This window comes from Mustela putorius, unplaced genomic scaffold (assembly GCF_011764305.1).
Source record: "Mustela putorius furo isolate JIRA1106 unplaced genomic scaffold, ASM1176430v1.1 tig00001059_pilon_pilon_pilon, whole genome shotgun sequence".
Lineage (NCBI taxonomy): Eukaryota > Metazoa > Chordata > Mammalia > Carnivora > Mustelidae > Mustela > Mustela putorius.
The window spans coordinates 4,178,397-4,197,655 of NW_025421553.1; positions in this window are offsets into that span (position 1 = coordinate 4,178,397).

A 19,259-nucleotide genomic window follows, 5' to 3' on the forward strand; every position below is an offset into this window, starting at 1 on the left:
TATATTATGCAAATATAAATATGAATAGGCATGTGTTTATTTGTCCATGCGTGTTAACAATTCAGAAACAGGAAAGTGTTCATTTCTTCTGGGTGGGAGAATTTGAGATAATAGGTAATTCTTGCTTTTATTTGAGCACACCTATATTTTCTACAGTAAGTATATGTCACCTGTATAATAAAAATCTTTTTCAAGAAGGAAAAAAAGGTTAAAAAATAAAGTTCTGCACCACATGATGAAAACAAAACCTACAGGCCCTGAGCAAGGATTTACCAGCACAAGAGGGGACCTCCATACCACCCCACCCTGCACCAGGGTCTCCAATTTCATCAGAGTTGATCCCCTTTTTATCTACTTTCTATACTGAGATTCTTTGTAAGCTTAGCAAAAAATAGACTTGATAAAAATAATGCTTTGAAAAACTTTGCCTTGGATAAATGCAGTAAGGACAGGACAACATGAGTTACTGGGGAATAAAGCCATGCTGGGTTTTTAAGAGGTAAGACCCATTTGCTTTCCTTGTCAGATCTAGAAGTGGTGATGGGGACATCCACTGTATTTTTTTAGAATCCTCCAGAGAAACAGAACTAATAGGATGTGTAAACAGGTGTGTGCGCGCGTGCGCGTGCACACACACACACACACACACACATACACATACATATACTCTCTCTCTCTCTCTCCCCCCCCCCCACCACATAGGGAGAAAGAAAGGGATTATGAGGAATTGGCTCACTAGCCCGTGTGATTATGGGGGCTAATGAGTCCCAAGATTGGCAGTAGGCAAGCTGGAGCCCCAGAATTGCTAATGGTATAGCTCCAATTCAAAGCCAACAGGCTTGAAAGAGACCCAGGAAGAGAAGATGCTATACTTCAAGTCCAAAAGCAAGAGGGAAAAAAAGGATTTCTAGCTCAAAGACCATTAGGCAGGATGAATTTCCTCTTATTTGGAGTAGTGCCAGTGGTTTGGTTCTGGGTTCTCTTCAGGCCTTCATCTGATTGAATGAGGTTCACCCACATTAGAGAAGTCAATCTGCTTTACCAGTCTATTGATTTAAATATTGGGACGCCTGGGTGGCTCAGTTGGTTAAGCGGCTGCCTTCGGCTCAGGTCATGATCCCAGCGTCCTGGGATCGAGTCCCACATCGGGCTCCTTGCTCGGCAGGGAGCCTGCTTCTCCCTCTACCTCTGCCTGCCTCTCTGTCTGCCTGTGCTTGCTCGCTCTCTCTCCCTCTATCACTGGCAAATAAATAAATAAATAAATAATCTTGATTTAAATATTAAACTCATCCAAAGATAGTTTATCTTCACAGAAACACTGCAGATAATGTTTGACTATCTGGGAACCTGCTGCCTGGTCAAGGTAACTCATGAAATTAACCATCATATCCACGTAGAGAAATGTGACCTGGATGGAGGCCAGACCACCCCTAGAGGACCTGAGCTTTTTCCTGGGATACATTTTCCTCCAAACAAACTTGCCTTCCATGTTGTTTACCTGAGTCCATCCTGACTGCTCCATTGACAGTCTGAGGGGCCCAAGGCCAACCTAAAGACACTTCTCTGGAGAATCATCACCCTGTACTGTCACCTGGGGCTCCATCTGGCATCATCACAACAGTGCCCAGGAAGGCAGAGCATTTATTTTTAACCAGCAGCACCCTCTCTGTGGTCCTCCTCTGTGACCAGCCCTCTGTTCTGAGAAGCATGGTATTGTGGAGTGTAGAGGAAGGCTGACTGAGTGCACAATCAGGAGACTTGTACCCGGTTCTGCTTCTTATGAGCTCTGTTTCCTTAGACGGGTCACCGTTCCATCTTTTCTCCATCTGTGAAATGGGAAAACCTTTCCTACGATTTTATAAAGCTTAAACTAGCACAAATCATCAAATGCTATATAAGTAGCAATCCCTATGATTAATTTCTAGTAGCAAGAAAGGAAAGCATACAAAAGAATCATCCTTTATCACTGTGTTTTACATTGATAATGATTGTCTGACACCATAAACTCCTGGAGGGCAGACACCAGACCACAGAGTTGTGTGGCTGCTAGGGCCGCAGCCTTCCACAACTCTGTGCATAGTACAAACATAGCTGATGATAAAGGAATAGTTTTCTCATCTTTTCCAACTGGCTTCAAGTTTCCTCATTTTTTTGCATACTAAAAGGTCTCTTGAAATAGGGTTGCCAGATTAAATTCAGGGTTCCCACAGTTAAATTTGAATTTCAGATAAACAATGAATGCTTTTTTAGTATAAGTGCCCCATGAAAATCATTTGCTGTTTATCTCAAATTCAAATTTAACTAGGAGTTCTGTATTTTTATTTGTTAAACCTGGCATCCCTATCCAGAAAGGGAACTGGCAAAATTTTATGTTAAAATTAAACATTAACATTTTCTTAGGGGATGAATATTTAAAATATATCCTGTGAAAAATACCATATTTAAGAATTTTTAATGGTTCATATGATTGGCATTTAAAATTATTTACTTAAAAAGCTAATGGACCTAAGTATATGTTTTGACCTTAGGTTTCATCTATAAGACGAGAATAATAATATTTTGTGTACAAGGCTGTTTTGAAGTACATGTGACAAAGTTCTCTGTAAACAGACCCCAAAAACAGAGTCGCAGGGGACTGTGTTGTTGGCTAGATCTTCAGAAGAGTCCCAGTGTTGCCAAAGATTGCTCTGTGCCCTTGGAAAAGCTACTTAATGCCTCAATACCTCAATTTCTCATCCATATTATGGGGATGAGAATAAAAGTGACCCCATAGGGTTTTTGTGAGCATAAAAGAGAAAATCCATATACTGTGCTTAATGTCTAACAAAGCACTTCATAAATGTCCTCATTTATTAAAAATCAAGAAAGTGTCCCTTTCTAGAAAGTCACTAATGTATGGTAGTAGATAATTAAGGGCCTAACTCCAAGAAGTAGGAAAGTCCTGTGAGTGTTCTTTAAAATAGGGAACATTCTGGTCCCATGCCATCAGGTGCCACGCCATGGTGCTAAAGGAATGGACAGACACATGAGCAAGGCCTTTCCTGTGGGATCTCTTCCTAAACACCAAGACTGGTGACTCTCTTTGTACTCTGAACATGTCATTAAAGGCTTTCCTGTAAAGGCAACTTGTCTTGGGAGGTTTAAATCAGCTCAGATCATTCTGGTTTTAACTATGGAAAAAGCATTAATACCATCTTCAGGAAAAATACAGCAAGGTTTAAAATTGCTTACTTTCATCTTACAAATCAGCCTGGTGAAGCAGTAACAGTGGCTATGCAGCCATGTTCCTTATTACTACAGAGCTTTTCCTATGCTCCTTCTACACGAAGAAACCTAAGGAGACCAGTTAGCATAGAAGTTTAACTGCTAAGTCAGGCTCTCAGACCCACAGGCTGAGCTCACTGGGCATTAGGGACTGTACTGGGCTTGACCATCTCTAAAAGGGGCTAAAAGGTCAGGCTTGAGAGCAAAGAGACGAGGGGAAAGGCTATACATCCTCCCTCCCACCCCCATTGGATGAGAACAGGCTGTTGTGTTGCTCTTACTGGGTTGGAAGGTTCTAGGTTTCTCGGTATCTGATGAGTATTTATATTAAGGGCGTGGCCAGTCAATATACACTCCAGAGTGTTCCCTCTGGGATTATGCAGGTTTTTGTGATGCTTCACGAGTGATTAGATGAGAGTCCACCTGTTGTTCTCCTATGGTTCAAGTTTTTTTGATTCACTGTGTGGTCAGTGGCCATTTGTTCCAATAATTGTATTGTCTCTTATTCACCCTGTAATCATAAATCCTGTATTTTAAAAAGTAAATCTCACTACTTAGGCACAGAGGCATGCTTGAGTGGATGAAGTGCCAACTATTTCAAGTGAAGCTTAAAAAAAGAAAGAAGAAGAAGAAGAAGATGATGATGATGATGATTAAATTGATAGAGCTAAAGCAAGGAAAAAAAAAAAAAAGGAGTTGTGCTCTCTAATTCGTCTTTACGGCCAGCCCCGCTGCAGATGGCCCTGTGCCTTCTCATGTCCCCGCCAACCCCGCCCACTCACATTTCTCCACACAGCTGTGCCAGGATTTCATACAGGGAAGGCTTTATGCCACACAGCCCTTTCAGATGTCACATCTAAATCATCTTCATTAGCCCTGAGAACTTGGATCCCCAGCAGGGCTCCTGGCACCCCAAACAGCGGAAGCCCTGTGTGTGAACGGGAGGCGTGAAGCCACGGAAGCCCCGGCACCCTCTGGTCGAAATGCGTTCTCAACAACTTGTGCACCACTGAGCTGCTGCTCCTCTACTCCTCTTGGTGAAGGGAAACTTCAAAATATTTTGGGCATGTGAGATTTACAATGCATGCCAAACAGAGGGAGTAGTCATGCACCATCTAGAAATTTTTCTGTGCTTACAGAGACATATGGTGGTCGTGCTTTCTGATTTAAATATCAGAACCCCTGCCTGTATGTGTTGAGGGGACAGAGTATCTAACATCAGAACTACCTCAGAAAAGCCTACGTATATATGATTAGCACACCCCTCAGTTGTTACTAGACCGATGACCTTTCTTTGCCTCAGGATCAGGTAGAAAGGCAGCCCTTCCAGCCCTTCCCTTCTCCTCTTCCAATTTTTCTAGTCTCTCTTCCGTATTTTATGTTGATAAAAGTTCCTTTTTATTGGGCCACCATCCAAGTCACAGGGAGAAACATCAAGCTATCAGCATCTTTCATGCTGCTGGGAACCTCACTAGTTGAAAACCTCTCATACAGTTCCTTAAGGTAAATATGGCTAATTTCAGCAGACCCCAAACATAAATGTGGCTAATCGGAGCCGATGAGGAAAGGACTGTAGAACCAACTGTGTGCCCCTCCCTCAGGGCTAATTCTACCTGCTTATGGGTTCTTTTTGCATGGTAATAGCAATCATAATAATGGTAATAATAACAACTGACATCTAGCCACAACTTCCTAAGTGCTAGGAACTTACTCATTCATTCAAATACCCATGAAGCTTCCTTTAAACTCTTCCTGGAAGTTTTGAGAGCTTCCCTGGGGATAACATTTTTAAAATTTTAGACTAAATCTTGTCTTATGATTAAAAACAATGCTTAGGATTACAGGAGGAAAAAAATTCAGAAAATATGGAAAACCTAGACAAAATGAGATGCCGGAAGCATGCATTATCTCTTGCTCTATAGTGTTCACAGTCGGGGAGGCCCAATAAGGAGTAGCATTCCTCTGAGGCAGAAGTTAGGAGGAGTTGCCAGCCTTGCAGTGGGGAGTCCAGATGTGCCTGTGGGATGCTTCTCAGGCTTGCTCACTGAAACCTGAATTCCTAGCCCTTGGGCTGAATCCTCTATCGCCTGCTCTTCTGCTGCCTCCACAACTACCTGGAAAACTTGGCGAGACGGGGTGAGGTCCAAGATGTCTACAGAAGAGGTTTTCAATGGAAAAGGAGGCTGGCTATGGTGGATTGTTGGGGAGTGTCTTGAAGCCACATCTGCCCAGCAGGCACACTGCTTTTCCTCTGACAGTATGTTTAAGGAACGTACAGAACTGATGTCAGGACTATGGTGGGGCAAAAATCCTTCTATGCTAATGCTTTTCATTGGCTTGTGGTTGACCTCACTAGGGAAAGAAACTTTACTGCTGATTGTGCCCAGAGAGCCAAGAGAATAAGGGCAGCCTTGCAGGAAGGAAAGGGGCTCAAGACAATGACTCTTATGTCATCTCCTTGCCTGGGGCTGGTTCCCCCAGGACCCAAGCAGCAGCAAACTCAGCTTGCTTTCTTTGTCCTTATTGAATTAGAAGGAAGTCAAGGAAGCCTGTATGATTGTAAATCAGGGAAATGTGAGTGACTTTTAAAAGATTGCAACATCAAACTTTCCCATTGGAATTGAGCCAACCCAGGGGAGATGTGTCAAATGGCTGCTTTTGTCTGCCTTGCTAGCTTACTCCAGGAAGCGGGGGTGGGGGGGTATCAAGTCGGGGGAGGGGCAGGAAGATGAAAATATAAGCACTAATTTTGCACGCAGCCTCAGGATGGGAGAACTACAGGTAAATGGAGCCTCCTCCCCCCCCACCCACCCACCCCCCCCCCCCCGGCCTTTACTGCCACAAATGGACTGGGAAAGCAAAAGCAAAAAACAGAAAACCAGCAGCTCTCTACACAGGAATGAGAGGGGAAGGAGGCAAATTTAGTGGAAAGTCAGGGCTGCCTGAAGGCGAAACAAATAACCACGGGCTGGAAAAGTACAGTGGAGGGGAAATGTGGGCCAGGCAAATTCCTCACAGGGCTCAGGGCGATTTTCCTTGGCATCCCATCAATTATGTTACTGTTGCCTCTTTGAATTTAATCATCTCATGCTCTAAGTCAGCACACACACTGTATTTTCACAGACCTGGAGTGGGGAGAACTGTCTAAGGCTAACAGGAGTCCCAAAAACCATAAAGGAAAAGGCTGACAGATTGGAATGATTAAGAAGTCAAAACCTCTACTTGGCAAAATCTGCTCACATGAACAAATTTAAAAGTCAAATGAGAACTGTGGGAAAATATTTGCAACACATATAAAAGACGAAGAGTTAACGTCCAACATAATTAAAATGTTCCTACAAAACAATATAAAAGACCGGATTTGGGGGTGGGGGTGATGGGCAAATGATAAGAAAAGCATTTTAGAGCAGAAAATTACAAATGGTCAATGGCATTTGAAAAATGCTCAAACTAACAGTTCCACTGATTTAAATGGACACCAAAGTTTTTTGTTAAGTTGGCAAAATTTAAAAATATTTTGATGACATAGAGTGTTTATAAGATGATAAGAAGATAAACCCCTTTATATTCTGCTAATGGGTATGTTAATTGGTATGACATTTTTGAAAGACAATTTGGTAGAATTTAGCAAATTTAAAATAAACACAGTTTCCAACCAAGCACTCCCACTTACAAGATTCTCCTTCAGAAAAGTTCTCACTCTAGAGGGAAAGGTGTGTGTGTGTGTGTGTGTGTGTGTGTATACATACACACTGTGATGTTACTGAACAGCAACAAATTATAGACAATACAAACACCATCAACTGAAAATTGACAAATCCTAGAACATTCATACCAGTGAATATCATGGAACCACTAAAATGATGTGGTAGATCTAAATGTCCTGACATAGTAACGTGAAATGAAAATAAGACTCAGAAAAACACACACACAAATATAGTATATGTGTGCATATACACATATATATATAGATAGATAGATAGATGTATATTGTATGATCACACTTCTATAAAAATGAAAGCAAATATCTACATAGCTATATTTGTACATATACTAAAAAAATTATATATATATACACACACACACACACAATACATACACACCCTCTAAACTGATAAAAGTGGTTAAATGTGAGGGGGCTAAGGCAATTAGCTAACAGAAAATTGGTTTTATTTGTTGTATTTCTAAATTGTTTGAATTTGTTGTTATATATTACATTTAGAGTTAAAAAATACAATGAAAAGCTGTGAACAGAACATGCAGAACACACATGCAGTCATATACCCTCCTACTGAAGGCATCAAGGTCATTGTGGCATAAGAGTGTGGCGTACAGAACAAAATCCTTTCTTGCTCCTTTAAGATTCCTGGCTAGCAGGAATAGGTACTTTAGGAGACAGCTCTAACATGAAAACAAAAGGAGCTAGACACCCTCCACACCAGAGACCTAAAGACCAGGCATTTCAGCAAAGCAGCCTTTACCACATTCCCACCTCAGTGTCCATAAAACAACAAAAGTCACCTTCTGTAGAATTCCCACCTCACTGTGTTTGGAATCCTTGTGAGGGACTGATAAGGGAATATGTAGAGTATTTGAAATATAGTTGTCCTATAATAGGTGGTATGCGGATGTATTATTACTGAAGCAGTATCCCTCTTGATCTCACCTCCCAACTCAACTCACATCTGCTTTCCCAAAGGCAGAGCTCTTCCAAGACTTCCCTAGTGAAGTGTGGGCAGGTGCATAAAGCAGACACTAGCATCCCTGGTTATGGATGGTGGCAGGTGGTTCCTGGACCATGGGAAAAGGTCTTGGATGAGGCTTAGAGAAGGGTCATGAATGGTAAAAGGGCAAGGATCACTCCCCTGGTTTCCAATGGAATCAAGTAAAGGGTGAATCAAGAAATTCTTAGGTTCTCCATAAATCTGGGTGGACTGCAGAAGAAGGGGACATAGGGACCTGCTAGTTACTCTGTGAGATTTCCAACTGAAGTAACAAATAGTTGGGTCAGAAGGTAAGAGGGAGAAAATGGCAGCGATGAGTGGGAACCTCAACAAAGGACCAGTCAGGCCCATGATGGAGCTGGTTAGTGGCTATCATGGATGTAGCATGACAAGTTTTGACATGAGTTGCTGGCTGCCCTGGCTCTACCAAGGAGTTATCACTTGAATCAGCTAGCAAATTCCCTTTCTTCCCTATCTCTGTAACAAAGGACTAAAACTAGGTGGTAAAGAACAGGGAAAGATCCTTGAGATGAGAATATGTGGGGGTTGAAATTATAAACCAGAATTTTTATAACTGAAATGAACTAAAAAATATCACTATAATGGACTAAGTCAAAAGTGGAATGAGATAAAGATAAGGAATCTCTTCCAGGCAGCTTTTGCAATGTGTGTCTATGTGTGGTTAGGAGGAGGGCTTAAAGAAAAAAAGGTCAGGGTTTGGGGGCCAAGAAAGGCATAGAGAGTTGTGAGGGGAAGGTAGGTGTTATGCTTGCACAAATTTCCCCTTCTTCCAGTCTGCGACACTCTTTGTTCCCCCTCTTTGCTACTGATGGAACATTTCCCTCCCTCTTTCATAGAGTCATAAAGATTGAATTGGTCCTAGAGAAGAGAATTAGCTCACCTGCAAGGTTAAAAAAAAAAAATCTAGAGGATTTTTCATTATTGTTGGTTTGTTTGTTTTAAAATCCTATATTTTTAAAGCCATAAACTGGAAAAAGCACTGAAAATAGAATTCAGGAGACCCGAGACTGTGGACAAATAGGATCATCTCTTTTGGGCCCAGTTTCCTCATCCATAAAGTCTGGCAATTTGCTGGCCTCTAAGATTTTCTCCAGTACTTATGATTTCTGCTTTTTTTCTCAGAACTGAAGGGAGCCTTAGCTGCCATCTAGTCAAAACCCCCACTGAATATAAGAGTATTCTATGAGACAACCCAAGAAATGTATTGGATTTTATGAATGAATCCTTTTATACTTTGATATAAACTGGTAATTTCCTTGAAATATAAATTATTGAGATCAAAACAGTGGTTTCTCCCAGCTATGTTACCAAAAATAGACATCACCTATCCCTTTTGGGTGTGACTATAGCATTAATCCATGAAAGGACTCTGACCTGGAGCCACAGGCTGGGTTTCCTTGAAGAAGAGTAGAATGGCTAGATCACTGACATACATCAGCAGACACCAGGGATGCTGAAGGATAATACTAGTAGGGTTAGGTTGATAAATACAAGTAGGTTATGGCAGTAGCAGTGACAGGTAGACCTCTAAATCTCAGGGGCTCAATAACCATGCGAGTTTCTTATTTGTCTTATTTATTTCTTTATTTGTCGTCATGTGCATCAGCACAGTTCTCTGCCTTTTGGTGACCCAGAGGTCCAGGCTGTACTGCCAGTATCTCAATGCAAGACTCCAACTTTATACTTCAAGGGATGATAGAGACAGATAGAAAAGGCACGCTAATGGTTAAGAACCAGAGGTGCCATGTGACTTCTGCTTGCATTCCTATACCTGCTAGAACTCAGTCACATGGACCTAACCCACTCAAAAGGACCTTAAGAAATGTAAGAGAGCATGTGGATATTCCGGGAGCACCTCACTGTTTCTGGGTGAAGCAACAATGCCAACAAACACATAAAGTCACCAAGCGAGGAACCTGTCTGGCATGTTTGGAGTGGGTCAGCAAAAGCTGAGGTTTTCAATCTGTGGTTTCTTTAAACTATTCCTTTTTCTTCTCAAAAAATTATTTTAGCTTGGGAAAACTGAGGCACCTTGTTAGCAAGGAGGTCTTTGGAGCTCTATGTCATCACATCTAGAGCGAGGGTGGCCTTTAAATGGCCGCATCCCACTGTTGTTTCAGAAGAACCTAAAGCCAACTAAAACCCTCACGTAACTGCTCAGAGGAACTGCTGCCAAGCCAGGCCTTCACATCCTCTAATTGTGTTGTTCACTTTGCTTTAAACCTAAATGCAGGACTTTATATTTATTCTGTTAAGTGTCATCCTGTTATTTTCAGACACTTGCTTCAGCCTCCTGAATTTTTTATTCTGTCATGTATTGTAATAGCTATTTCTTCAGAATTTGCCTCCTACACCAATTTGATGAGTACATCCTCTGTGTCTGCATCCAAGTTCTTGAAAAAAAAGATGCCAAGGGCAGAACTCTCCAGTAGAACACCAGAGGACCTCCCTCGAGAGATACCATGATTCATTAATAAACACAGTTGGGTTCATTTGTTCCACTAGCTTCAGATCCTTCTTACCATAGTATCAACCAGTTCACATTTCTCTAATTTCTCAAGGATTTCTTAAGACTTTGTAACATGCCTGGATGAAGACTGAACTCATTATCTGCTCCCTTCCACTCCTACCACTCAGTAGTCTACTGGTTGATGACACCACCATCCAGCCCACTATGTTGGAATACTGGGAGCCCTCCTCAGAAGCAAACTGGTATAAAAGTTAGACTAGGGTAAAGCAATGAAGTATTGCCCCAATTGAACTGCACTCTTCCCCTTTAGGCCTGGGCAAATGCCTCTAAGCTGCTCTGCAACTTCCTCCTTCTGTTTCTGCTCTCCATCCTCACTGAAGTTCTTTCAGAAGGCAGGTCATATCATAGCACACCATTTAATAAAACCTACCCAAACTCTCCAAAGTAAGAGTGATATTAAAAATATCTAAAAAGTAGCTGACTATGGGTAATGGCCAAACAGAAAGTCAAAAGAGCTACTCCAAATGGAACAGGGAACTTTGGACCCTAATGTTTCTAGGTGGCACCTCCCACACCCTCCAACCCACCCCACATTTTGGGCAAACCCTACATTTGCATGTCAACACTCTAGCTCTCTTTTCTCATCTCAAAACTCCTTCCCCAACTCAGGAAAGGCCTCAGTTCCCTCCAAGGCTGGGAAGGTGCTGCTTGTATCACCATGCATTTTGCCCCAGTCCGTGGTAGAAACTGGCTAGTCTTTCAGCCTTTGCTCTACTGAGTCAGAGCCAAGGTTTTAGAATTCATAAATAGGTAGATAGATAGATGATGACAGATAGATGGATAGATAAAACAAAAGCAAACCCCCAATTCCCCTTCCCCCCCCAATTACGGGGCTCTTAGAAATGAAAGCTTTTAAAAAAGGCTTTCTTTTTGTATTCTCAGCCAGAAATTAGACTCTGTTCTGGCTGGATTCTTTTGTGTCTTTTCTTCTTTGGGGTAGTCAGCCTTACTTAGTCTCTTGGTCTGGTTAACTGGTAGAAGAACCACACAGTAAAAAAAGATTTTCTGAGAAAGAAAAAGACTTTTCAAAATGTTTCAAAATTTTATCCTGATTCTGTGTTGATCTGTCCACCTACCCTACAAAATTCAGCTCCGTGTGGGCAGGGATCCACAGTTAACATCTTTTTTCCCAGGGCTTGGGACATAGTGGATGGTCACTAAGTGCTTATTGATTGATGATTAAGCCAATGAACAAAGACCATGTCAATGGCATTCTGCTAATCTACCAGTATGCTATATTTTTTTTAAAGAAACTGATTAATTTGACTTAGTTCCTCTGCTTTTGCATAGCTCAAACTGCAGGAATAAGAAAATATATTGCTCCTTTTGAACAGGATTTCAGAAACCACAGGGATTTCAAGACCACATCTGTGGCGATCAATTTTGTAGGGGAAAAAACAGGATGTGTGTATAAAGAAAGGGGAAATTCAATAACATACTTGCAGATAGTGGCTAATTCCTGTGTACTGGGGATATGTAATTCTTCAAATAGAAAAGATATGTTTATTGTCTTCTCACCTTTATGGATGTTTTCTCTCATTATCATTTAATTAATGGAATTTTAGAAAAATAAATGAGTGGTTTTATCTGGGTCTTTCTTTTCAAAGTCCATCCAGCTTATTGGACTCCCCACTCCCAGAACTGGGCCTTAATTAATAATGGATTACCTACATAACAAAAAAGTAAAACCATATTTCCCAGGTGCTAATGTCAGACCTTCTGAATTGTTTGTTTATAAAAGGACTCCTCTTTTATGTGATTTCTGCTCTCCTTTATGTGACATTTCACAATCAACTAATGACCTTGTGTGGCTACTAACAGACTTCAGTGGCTTACTGATGGGTGCCCACAGATGGTGCCACATCTGTGGGATGCAGGTGAGAGCAATTATTGCTGGGCTCATGGAAGCAGCATGACAAAGAGGAGGTGAGTTGGTGAGTTCTGGGTCCAGAGAATCTGGTTTGAATTACTGCTCTGCAACTTGCTCTGATGGAATTATTTACTACTCAGCATATGACTGGGATATTTTATAATAACATTGATGGTTACACTAAATCTACTGATTAAGCAAGCAACCACGACCTGGATCCCTTTGATCTCTAAGACCTGGGGGAGAAAGTGGATGTGAAGTTAGGTTAGTGCGGGGCACTGGCCGCCCAGATGGTCAGGGCTGACCCAGGTACCCTGGCCTGATGGGGTGGTGTCCCCATTCTTCTCTCCACCCTCTTGTGCTTTTCTCAAAAAAACACAGCTTTTGCAGTCAGAAGTGTACCCTGAACCCCGGGAGTGAGTTATGCTTCCCAATGAGATTGGGCTCACAGGCTCTTGAAAGTCTATCTGTGGGTCAGGAAGTCTTCATGTTCCCCAGCTTCCCAATACTGTCGTCAAACAACCAGACAAGTCACGAAAAGTACAGGAGGAGAAGATTTTCTTAATGCATCCATGGCTACTATATTAGCTGTGCGTGTATGTGTGTGTGAACAACTAAATATAGTGGGTTTTCTTTATCTCCTGGTTCCATTTTTATACCCAGTTCTTGAAAAGACATTTTACTCATTCTTAGTTCAGAAAAAATTAGTCCTACTTCGCAGATCAGCTGTTTTCAATTATGTTACTCCTCCCACTCTCTGTTTTTCTGGGCACTCATTTACCCACTGAAGGATTTACAAGGCAACCCTCTGCTCTTTCTCAGCCGCTGCGGTCACCCTGCCTCCACACCCACCTAATCTGCTCCCCAGGAAGCTTGCTGGTTCTGAACAAGAGACTGTGCCAAGGACAATGTGAGAGTACCTCATCCCTCCCACCCCGGACCCCCAAACATTTGTTGGTACATGAGTATCACCCCACAGAGGCTATTTTATAAGAATTGCTATGTTTCTTTCTACCTTTCGATCAGTTTAAATCTGCCCTGGGTCCCCTTCCCTCAAAGCTGTAGGGAAATTAACTCCAGACATTACTGGGACTCCCCACCTTCAAGGCCTGTGCGAAGGGACTTTTAACAGGGTGGCCCCTCTGGTCTTGGGCCACCGCTGTGGCTAAGATGCCTATTGTCATGGTCCAAAAGGGGCCACCAGCCCCAGCAGCCATCCTCAGGGTGCTGAAAGCTTAGGTGAGGCTGGGGCCCCTGAATCCAGAGGCAGCTCTCCTGGATGCCCTCTACAGCTGTCCTGGCAATCTCATCCCTCCCTCAGGCTTCGGTCAAGGAGCCATGTGTGATCCCTAACTGTAGCAGAACTCTCTGACCTTCACCTTCCTTCACCATCTCAGGAAATCTCACCCCACTTTGAAAGTCACCTCTTTTCTCTTTCCTCTCTAGAACACCTGGTATAATTTCTTCAGAGTGTTTAAGTTTTCACAAAAGACAAGAAAGTCCACTGACATCAAGTCTTCTGTTGTGCAAAATCCCTGATGCAAGCCAAGTGTCAGAATGCTTGAAAGGAGAGGACGGAAAAATAACAATAGTAAATTTTTTCCTCACATACTATCATCCTGTTTGCTCTTTTTAAAATGAATAAACTGTAGTTAAGAGAACCATCAGGGGGAGATCTGGTAGGAAGGAGAAAGGCCGCTGTGACACACAGATTCCTATAGAGGTGCCCGGGGTATTAGGGGTGTGGTGGGGAGGGGGCGTGGTAGTTGCTGCCCCTGCATGTGAGCTCCCTATATTTTCCCATAGCAAATGCCCTGGGCAGGGGGCACATGGCCTCTAATTCTATGTCGCTCCACCTGCATTTCTTCATTTGCACCTTTCGTGTCATGTCTCTCTATTCTTCTGCATTCTTCTTCTTTTTCTCTCCTCCACATAACTTCGGGCTGCATTTCCAGATACTACATGATATCACCGAGTCTTGTCCACTTTGTCAGGGCACTCCAATACCGCAAAGGCCTGATGCTGAGTCGTTAGTCACAGATCAACTGAATAAAGAAAACAGCCCGCAATCCAGTCATGGTAACATTCAGATAACCAGATCAGATCGAATGTGATTTGAAGGTTGAGCAATCACCCTGCAAGTGCTGGAGCCAGTTTAATGCATAACTGTCTTCCTAATTAAGGAGTCAAAAGCAACTCTGGCTTTCTCCTACAACCTGGGCTTCTCATGCTTTCTGCATGACTGCCATCTTCTTACCTGCTTTCAAATGTGAATCTCTGGACCACTCACTGTTTTCCATTTCACTTACTTTACATATTTATGCCTCTTCAATATTTATAAATATTTAAGCTTGTGAAAGCTGTTTATTATATTTCTATTATCTACCTTTGTTGTAGAACATCTGCTTTCATATGCTCAATACAAAAAAAAGTTTTTGAGCTAAACAAATATGCTGAAGCGTATACAAGTTGGCAGTACATGACTTCCCGTGTCCTTTTTCCATCCCAAATTGCATTCCACTTCTTTTCACATATTTTTATCCTACAGAACAGAGGTCAGCACACTACTTCCCATGGGCTAAATCTAGGCTACACTTTGTTTCGTAAATAATGTTTTGTTGGAACACTGCTATGCCCATTCTTTTAAGTGTTTTCTCTGGCTGCTTTCATAGTACAATGTCCATGCTGACCAGTCATGATGAAGACTGTATGACACACAAAGCCTGAAATATCACTACCCAGATCATCACAGAAAATGTTTGATCTTAGCTGTGAAACAGTAACAATAACCTCAAATCCTTTCTATCAACAAATCTTGGAGTTTCAGAACTAAGAAGAAGATTAGTAGTAGAACTTCATTTTACAGAAGAGAGAACAGGCCCGTACAAGAGCCAACTGTTACTGAATGCTTATTATGTGCCAAGTACTGTGCCTTAGCAAATATTTCATTTAGTGCCCACAACAAATACTATTATCTGTGTTTTTCTTATAGATGAGTACATCAGGACACAGAGCTTAAATAACTTTCTCATGGTCACATAGCTTTAGGATAAATGGAGAAGATGGCATTGGGCTCAGGAAGTGGGACTGAAGAAATGAAAACAAAACCATTGCACCATTCAGCCTCTAAGTGAAAGAATTTTCTGTAGAAACTATAGAAAATAAGTGTCAGAACTAAGGCTATGGCCTGGTTTTCTGGTCTCCCATGCCATTTAGTAAAAGTCAAGATTTTTTTTTTTTAAGATTTTACTTATTTACTTATTTGACAAACAGAGATCACAAGTAGGTAGAGAGGCAGGTGGGGGGGGAGCAGGCTCCCTGCTGAGCAGAGAGCCCGATGCGGGGCTCGATCCCAGGACCCTGAGATCATAACCTGAGCCGAAGGCAGAGGCCTTAACCCACTGAGCCACTCAGGTGCCCCAGAAGTTATTTTTATTGACCTCTGTGTTCTGTGACTAAGGAAAGAAGTGGGACTTCTTTGCAAGTCTTTTCTGAGTTTTGACTGAAAATAAACTGATCATTGGCTGTGGGGTAAGACTTCTGTTCAGTTCTTTGCTAGGTGAGTCACAGAGCTATAGTTCTGTTCCCTGGAAACTTCCTTGAGGCTTGACTAACTCTTAAAAGGTCTGTGGAAAATGGAAATGGACCACTCATTAGAGGTTCTTCTGCTCTGATGAGGAAATGGGACTGTTCCTTCCCAAGAAACCTGTTACAACCTAGCCTTCCTTGTGTTTAAAAAATAGATGAGAAACCACTATTTGGAGTCATAAAATTCAGCACTAACCTTTCCAACAAGAACAACCTGGGGAAATATGCAAATTCCTCTCCAACTCTGATTTATCACAAGTGAGTTTTTGTGATCTTTCCCATTGCAGGATACAATCCTAGTGTTGCCACCAACACTGAAATCAGCCAGTGGACAATTTTTTTTTGGAGTCAGCTGAAATCTTCCAGCCCAATACAGTGGAGAGGTATAAATGTATATTTGCCTTTTATGAAATCAATGACTTATGAGCCACCAAAAGGAGAGCAAGGACAAAAGTAAAATCTGAGCAAGTAAGAATTTAAATAATATCATCTATTCTGCCTGCCAGTCTCCACACTCCCAAGTGACATACAGTAGTTTTGTCAGAAAGGAGGAAAACAAATCCCTAGAGTTAGTGTACAATACCCATCTTCATTATCTCATTCCTCATTACATAGACACTGAACTCATCATCATTGTCAGCAACAGTCATCATGGCGAGTCACATTATGATCAGAGCTAGGCAAAAATATCCAGGACACATGATGAGTATTTAGTATCATTGTTCTCCCTTTTTTTAATTCTTCTGTTCTCATTTTGCTATTCTATAATTAAAAGTGGTAGTTATATTTTTCATGTTTATACTTATTATGTCCTCTATGTTACTATATATTTTACACATGTGTATTTACATATTGCAATAGAGAAGCATATATACCAACACACATAACACTCTACATTTGATGCAAAGGGTTCTCAAGAATTATCTTGAGTAAATGTGATCATCACTTTGCTCTTGGGACTTTGTAACCCAATACCTACATAAACCACAATTAACTATAACATAAAGAGTAATGCTGCTTTTTAGGAGAGAGTGACCTATCACCCAATAAATGCATCTAAAGATGTTATCTCATTTTAAAAATCACAATAGAAAACAAGAACTAGAGAATAACTGGGAAGCTTTCTGCCAACATGAAATCAGGAAAAAGGACTTCAAAACATATTTCGAAAAAATCTGATAAAGTCAGCATCCTTTCTTGATCAAAACTCTTCAGTAAAGGGATAGAGGGTACATACCTCAATATCATAAAAGCCATCTACGAAAAACCCACAGCAAGTACATTCTCAATGGGGAAAAACTGAGAACTTTTCCCCTAAGGTCAGGAACACTGCAGGGCTGTCCACTATCGCCACTGCTATTAAACATACTAGAAGTCTTAGCATAAGCAAGAGACAAAATAAATAAATAAATAAATAAATAAATAAATAAATAAAAGGCATCCGAATCTGCAGAGAAGTCGTCAAACTCTCACTCTTTGCAGATGATATGATACCTTCTGTGGAAAACCCGAAAGACTCCACTCCAAAACTGCTGGATTCATACAGGAATTCAGTGAAGTGTCAGGATATAAAATCAATGCACAGAAATCAGTTGTATTTCTATACACCAACAACACAGAAGAGATATTAAGGAGTTGATCCCATTTACAACTGCACCCAAAACCATAAGATACCTAGAAATAAACCTAACGAAAGAGGTGAAGAGTCTGTACTCAGCAAACTACAAAGTAGTCATGAAAGAAATTGAGGAAGACACAAAGAAATGGAAAAACATTCCATACTCATAGATTGGAAGAACAATTATTGTGAAAATGTCTATGCTACCTAGAGCAATCCATACATTTAATGCCATCCCTATCAAAATATCATCCATTTTTTTCAAAGAAATGAAACAAATAATCCTAAAATTCACACGGAACCAGAAATGACCCAGAATAGCCAGAGGACTGTTGAAAAAGAAAGCCAAAGTTGGTGGCATCACAATTCCAGACTTCAAATTCTATTACAAAGCTGTAATCATCCAGACAGTATGGTACTGGCACAAAAACAGACAGATCAATGGAACAGAATAGAGATCCCTCAACTCCATGGTCAACTAATCTTCAACAAAGCAGGAAAGAATGTCCAATGGAAAAAAGACAGTCTCTTCAACAAATGGTATTGGGAAAATTGGACAGTCACATACATAAGAATGAAACTGGACCATTTCCTAACACCACACACAAAAACAGACTCAAAATGGATGAAAGACCTTTGTGTGATAGGAATGTGATAGGAAAATGTGAGATAGGAATCCAATAAAATCTTTGAGAAGAACACAGATGGCAACCTCTTCGACCTCAGCCAGAGCAACTTCTTCCTAGAAACATCACCAAAGGCAAGAGAAGCAAGGGCAAAAATGAACTACCGGTACATCATCAAGATCAAAAGATTTAGCACAGCAAAGGAAACAGTCAACAAAACCAAAGACAATCAAAAGAATGGGAGAAGATGTTTGCAAATGACATATCAGATAATGGGCTAGTATCCAAAATCTGTGAAGAACTTATCAAACTCAACACCCACAGAACAAATAATCCAATCAAGAAATGGGCAGAAGACATGAACAGACATTTTTGCAAAGAAGACATCCAAATGGCCAACAGATCCATGAAAAAGTGCTCCACATCACTCAGCATCAGGGAAATACAAATCATACCCACAGTGAGATACCACCTCACACCAGTCAGAAGGGCTAAAATTAACAAGTCAGGAAATGACAGAGGTTGGCAAGGATGTGGAGGAAAGGGAAATCCTCCTACACTGTTTGCGGGTGTAGCCACTCTGGTAAACAGTATGGAGTTTCCTCAAAAAGTTGAAAATAGAGCTACCCTACAACCCAGCAATCATACTTCTGGGTATTTACCCTAAAGATACAAATGTATTGATCCAAACGGGCACATGACCCCAATATTTATAGCAGCAATGTCCACAATAGCCAAACTGTGGTAAAAGCCTAGATGTCCATCAACAGATGAGTGGATAAAGAAGATGTGGTATGTATATACAAAGGAATATTATGCAGCCATCAAAAAACCCAAACTCTTGCCATTTGCAACTACATGGATGGAACTAGAAGCTACTATGTTAAGCAAAATAAGTCAATCACAGAAAGACAATTTATCATATGATCTCACTTATATGAAGAATTTGAGAAACAAGCAGAGAATCATAGGAGAAGGGAGAGAAAATTAAACAAGACAAAACCAGAGAAGGAGACAA